Consider the following 6,885-nt stretch of genomic DNA (forward strand, 5'->3'; position numbering starts at 1 on the left):
GTTTGGTGAGGGGGCCCTTTCTCCCCCGTTTCCCAAAGTTGTTTTTCCTCATTACGCAAATAACACATCTGCACATCGAATGGTGGAATGTGGCAGTCTGCAAGTCAGTCTCTTCCAAACCTCAAACCCTAAAGAGATGCACTCATACAGAAATGGAGACTATGGAACGACACTAGCATGAAATTATTGCCCTAATTAATGCTTTGTGCATCCAGAGCAAACTGTTGAATCACCAGTGGCACATTGTTGTGATTGTAGGAGCCTTTGTTTCTTCACCTCAATAAGATGTTTTGATCAACGGCTGTTTGGTGACCTATCTCCTCAGCTGGTATGTTCAGCTCTTGGACATGGCAATTAGCTGGATTAGATGAAACATTTCTGGATCTAACCTCAAACAAACAGAATATAGCTCAGACAGAAGTAGTCACATTTGTGGACTGTGAGTCTTAACAGAAACTTCAACAGTAATGGCATTGTTCCTGACACTTCTGTTCCAGAATCACTTCTGTTCCCAAATCACTTATAATGCTTATAATAATGTCTTGACACGTCACAGAGTCAAAAGTCCTGTACATTGCCTGTCTTAGCTTACCGGTATGTCTTTAAAGTACAAGGCAGTTCATTAAGCATTAAGAGATTAAGACACAGACCAGTAATCACATAAACCCTAGCATCCGAAAATAGGCAAACATGTGTAGCAGATCTACAAGTTCACAAAGCATCACGTTGCAATGTGTTGCGATGCGTTATGGGCTTGTATCAGCTATTATTTGGAAAGAGATTTGAAGAAGGGAGGGAGGGAGTATAGCTTTAGTGTTTTTGGCAGGACAATGATTGTTTTAGCCATTATCGCCCCACAGCATCCGCACAGTAAATTAGAATATGAATGGTGCTGTGTATGATAGTGTAATATGATGATGATGTTGATGTTGATCATTGGTTAAATAAGTGAATGATTGAGGTAGAATTCTTCATTTTAACTAGATACCCCTTATCAGAGTACTTGAGTCTAGACAGTGGTTCTCAAACATTTTCATTTCAAGGACCCCCAGTGTGTTATGCATTAGGCCACGGGCCCAATTTTCAATCTCTGGGACCCCCAATCTGCACCGCAAAATCATAACTCAGAGAGTGTACAAATGGACCTGTTAGGGTCCAATTGGTTCCCTTTGTACACTCTCTGAGTTACAGACATGTAACTTCTCAAAGACCCCTGGGGGTCCCCGGACCACACTTTGAGAACCACTGGTCTATGACATCAGTGATATATGATGTGTTGATTGTGTGTGTGTGTGTGTGTGTGTGTGTGTGTGTGTGTGTGTGTGTGTGTGTGTGTGTGTGTGTGTGTGTGTGTGTGTGTGTGTGTGTGTGTGTGTGTGTGTGTGTGTGTGTGTGTGTGTGTGTGTGTGTGTGTGTGTGTGTGTGTTGGTTTGTTGATAGTGGAGGCCCATACCTCATTTCGTCATTTGTATAATTTCATGTCACAACTATTTTATTTGTATTGATTGATTTATTCAGCGCATATATTTATCAATTGTTTTTTACACTGTGCTCCATCAACAGTGCACAGCCAAATGTGAAAGTGGTTGGTCGCACTGTTCTCAAGATATACAAAGGAGACACACACAGATTCTTGATTTTTTTGGGATAAACAGTGTCATTGAATGTTGATAAGTGTGACTAACAGCCTACATCATGCTGTTTGAAATGCTCACAAAATGAATCTGTGCGCTCTTTATAAGATAAGAAGATAAGTGGGGGGAAGATAAAATGGGGGATCAGAGTAAACAAATAATTTTTGTAACAGCTGTTTAAAATGTAATCCCCAAAAAGAGTAGCAGTTTTTGAGAATGGTGATGCTGACAAATGTCTCTTAGCATCAAATTGTTCCCTAATCTCCATCAGGATAATTTCTGAGTTCTTTCTCTTTCCCTGAGTGCTTCTGACTTTCCAAAAGCTTACCACAACATACTGATCTTCTCCTCCTCCTCCTTCTGAAAGTCAAACAGAAAATTATTATCCATAGCTCTAGCATTCCTTTTCTGGGCATGTCATTTTAGGTGAACATTTGGCAAAAATAGATGAACATACAAGCTCTCACTATTTCAAACAACAGTTCTTCTAATTAATCGCATTAAATAAACCATTTAGACCTGAAGCCGATTCTAAAAACACCCTCTAAATCCTGACCTAAGTTTTCTGAAAAACTTCAAATATGTATTCAAAAAATTACAACAAATGTATGTTGCTACTGTACATAGCAACAAGGACCCCAAAGGGGTTCCTGTCCTGAAAAGTATTACAAATGAATAAACACTCTTGGTGTGTAGGGACCTTAACATTTCCATGTGGTGTTTAGCACTGGCACTGGCACAGCCGTAATGTCTGATCAACCTATTGGCGTAGGAACTTTAGTGTCCAATTGCATTAAGCATTTGTCATAAAAACAAAATAGGGTTCTCTCTGGTCATTTGAAAATTCAGAGCGGTTGGAGTGTTGCTGTTCGAAAATTCAGAGCGATGTGGATGTGCATGTGCGCTGGAAGCAGTCGCGCACAATGATGCTCTGACTGAAAAGCCAGGTTGTCCCAAGCATGGCGGAGGAAGTCCGTTTTCTTTCCTTCCAATCAGAGTAGCTTATGAGTGACTGCATGCCAATAGTCTCGATTCGATATTTAGGCAACATCCTATATTCCAATTGACTAATGGGAGGGCCGGCAGGCGGGCAGACTTCTGACATCACTCTGACACAGCCATAACCATATAAGGAGTGGAGTTCCCAATGCAGCCATTCCCAATTATGGAGTGTGTTGTCTAAACTCAATTTGTCATCATGGCATCAGCTCCAAACAAATCAGTCCGCTCTATATATATGGGGACATGTCTTTCAAGTGAGCGAAGTAAAATACTCAAATTTAGTTAAGATAATGCTTGACAACCCTTAAAACATGTATGTTGCAGACTGCTTTCACATTCATGCAACAAAACAGCGCTCCATGTGGTAAGGGGCATGAGACATAATATATATAATATATATCACTCTGACAAAATATTCAATAGCCAAACAAAGTCCATTACAATAGTTAGTTAGCCTAATAAGTTCTCTTTAAAATCAAACGTCAACAAAATATGAGTAGAATGTACTGCTCTTGCTGCATTTCTACGTTTTATTTTTCTTTCTTTCTTTTATTTTGGGAATAAACTTGTGCTATACTTATTATGCACACTCCACTGACAGTGGCTATTTATTCCTCCAACAAACATGCCCACAATTCTGCTAATTGACCAGTTTGTGTGTGTGTGTGTGTGTGTGTGTGTGTGTGTGTGTGTGTGTGTGTGTGTGTGTGCGCGTGCGCGTGCGCGCGTGCGTGCGTGCGTGCGTGTGTGTGTGTGTGTGTGTGTGTGTGTGTGTGTGTGTGTGTGTGTGTGATTTCTCAAGGGTTGTTCCCAAAAAATAATGTAATTTTAGCAACTAGACTATACTTTTCTCCACATCTCCCACTCTTCTTACTTGGCCAGCTGGTCGCTGATTTGATTTGCGTTGTCAGCTTTAATCTTCCAGTGTAGCACACAGAATTTGACATTTTCGTTTAGTAGCCTATATTTCTCACTGCATGCAGATCTAGATGTTATAGCCTGTGTGTGCAATGTGGTCTGGTCTAGTCTGGTCTCTGAAGGCTTTGAGCAGGCCTATATTGACGACGCAGTGCACCATGCAGGCAACAGAGGAGGAACAGTGATAAACAACATGGTGTAAAGTAACTAAGTACATTTACTCAAGTACTGTACTTACACAAATGTTGAGATATTTTTTACTTTACTAGAGTATTTCCAATTTTCAATAATTTTACTTCTACCCCACTAGGCTCAGGAAAATACATTGTAAAAAATATTGTACTTTTTACTCCACTAATTATTTGAAAACTTCAGTTACTATTACTTTGTAGATTTGGATTATTATCACAAAACATTAACCACTTCATATATATACATTTTGGCCATTTGAAAATAGCCGATCTACAAGCTCACAATGCCACCAATTATTTTAAACTTTCACTCAAGTACAGTTTTTATTCTGGACTTTTTCTTGTAAACAGAAACAGAGTATTTATACATTGCAGTAGCCTATTGATATTAAGTAAAACATGTAAGTACTTCTTCCATCACTGATAAACAGTGATGGGGCATGGGGGGGGTGCACAGAAACCTTATCTGCTGATCTCACTCTCACCACCAGATTAGGAACCGCATGGCGCCAAACACGGGCAGACCACGCGCCGAACGCCAGCCCGGCGCATGGTCCACCAGGCCAAACGGTCCCCAAGGAGAGTCCGCTATTTATTTATTCATCGCCACATGTCACGTTGATAAGGTCGCAGTGTTATATATATCCGCATCCATCGGAGGCGTCTACTCATCTCCATAAATTGTCTCCTCTCGTGAAGATAATGATCTGTCCAGATGTCCAAAAGCGTGCCACAAATTATTTCTTGAACCAATAATTGAATAATTGCTGATTAGAGTTTAGATTGTTGTGGCGACAGAAATGAAGATATTCAGAGACTCTTCCATATAGGCAGTGTTCAAGTGGCTTGCCTATTAGATACTCCTTTCAGATGTGTGGCTTGTATAGGGTTGATGTGACAGCGTGATTGATAGATGAGTGAAAAGGAGAAACATAAACGATTTTAATCTGTAATCTATAGCATCCAATTTACTAGCCTTCCGTGCTGCCTGTCAGACTCATCAGCATCACTTTCTAAATCAGATGTGTGTTATCCTTTGACCATATATAGCCTTTAGCCCAGTGGTTCTCAACCAGTGGTCCTTGAGGGGCTTACAGGTGGTCCCCAGCTAAATGATGGAGAGTTGGTAACCAAATGGACCCTTATATATCTTTAACTCTTGAGTGTAAAATGAAACCAAAAAGTATTGTTAAACAACTGCATTACGTCATTTATAAGAAGTCTTCACAGTTAGAGAATGTAAAAGAATTGCTATTTGACAAAATCTTATCCTATAACAAAATATTCTAAGTTCTGGGTCTGAGAGTCTCATCAAATGGTGGTCCGTGGCTCAAATGCCGAATAAATAATGGACCTTGAAGTGAAAAAGGTTGAAAACCACTGCTTGAGTGTAGTATTTGATTTCAATTAATTAGCAAAAAGTCACATTATTGTATCACTGATGATAGGAACATTGGCTATACTGTATGTGCAACAAAAAAATGAGAGCGTTGTTAAATAGACTGTGTAATTAAACTGTTTTGTTGTTTGTCCTAAATACCCGGAACTGGGCCATTTCCATTGTATTCTTCATCATGTGACCTGTTAATGGAAAAAGACTTAATAGTATCAACAGATGCGCATAGGCCTACATACTGACGCGTGAACACCAAAGACAAAAGTGCAACACCAATTAGAATATGCAAATCACACAGAGACCATTATGGGACGTTAGGATAAGGTCTATATATTATGTTATTCCTTATACTGGTAATAATAACCGTATATAAATTAGGCCCCATGAGGGTGGTTAGCCAAATACATTTTGGACATTGTAGATTTTATAAAGACTGATGCTGAATGATGTCTAGACTATATAGGCTATTTCCTATGGGCCTATTGAGTAACTAAATTAGCAAATGAACAGACTTGCTTTCATGTCATAATTGATCTAAAGAAAAGCAAGAATATGCTTTTCATGAATTATTATTTCATTCCGTAACAAATGAACACCTGAAAATCAGGCTGCTGAATGTCCAGGCTTGCCCAAATAAAGTTGCCTATATAGCCTGCCAAGCATATTTGCATGCCTATATCCGTGGGCCTTATACGTTAATTAATTTGGCAAAATGTATACTAAATCTATTTTTATCGTGTAATCATTATTTTTTTAATGATCAATGCAAAATATTTGCAAAATCAGTCTAAACAAATATGTCGATTTTAACCATTCTAATGTAGGCCTACTCAGACCAAATATGAAGCATGATGTCATGCTTTAAGGCTGGGAGGGAACAAAGATGGCTTTCCTTGAGTGGAGGGATTTATCCGGCTGATTGGATATATTTTCCGATCCACTGACTCCTGAATGAAATCGTCTGTGACATTAATAGAGTGACATACAGTGAAAGTAGCCCAGCCATTTTCCCCGTGCATTATCGATCGATTTCTGCTAATTTAATTATAGGCGTTTACAAATAAGGCTAGAACACTTTCCCTCTCACTTAACAGTTCAATTGAGCATCATGATTTTGTTAGGCTTAATCCACTGGTCAATTTGAGGACATGTTGTTAGCCTATGATGGAAAATAAATGATATATAGGTCTTCCACTGGCTTGCTAGCCTGCATTGGTTGGAAAAAATTGAATCTTTTTTCGATTTGTTTTGCAAGGCCTTGGTTGGTTGCAGGCATTAATGCCTTGAATCCACACACACACACACACACACACACACACACACACACACACACACACACACACACACACACACACACACACACACACACACACACACACACACACACACACGGGAATTAATTATAAACTCCTGTTGCTCTTTAATAAAGATCTTCTCATTGTCACACTGTCACACACAAAAAAGTACATTTACTGAAGTACTTTACTTAAGTACAATTTTGAAGTACTTTTACTTTATTGCAGCTAATGTTCAGTACTTCTACTCCAATACATCTCAGAGGCAAATGTTGTACTTTTACTCCACTACAATTATTTGAAAACTTTATTTACTATGGTTACTTTGTATATTTTGATTATTATTACAAAACCACTTCAAACCTATACTTTGGCAATTTGACAAGTCCCAAAGCAAGGTGTTGTGATGATCTTGTAGATCGGCTATTTTCAAAGGATTTTTATACATT

The sequence above is a fragment of the Gymnoscopelus braueri genome, assembly GCF_963280865.1.
Source record: "Gymnoscopelus braueri genome assembly, chromosome: 16".
Taxonomy (NCBI): domain Eukaryota; kingdom Metazoa; phylum Chordata; class Actinopteri; order Myctophiformes; family Myctophidae; genus Gymnoscopelus; species Gymnoscopelus braueri.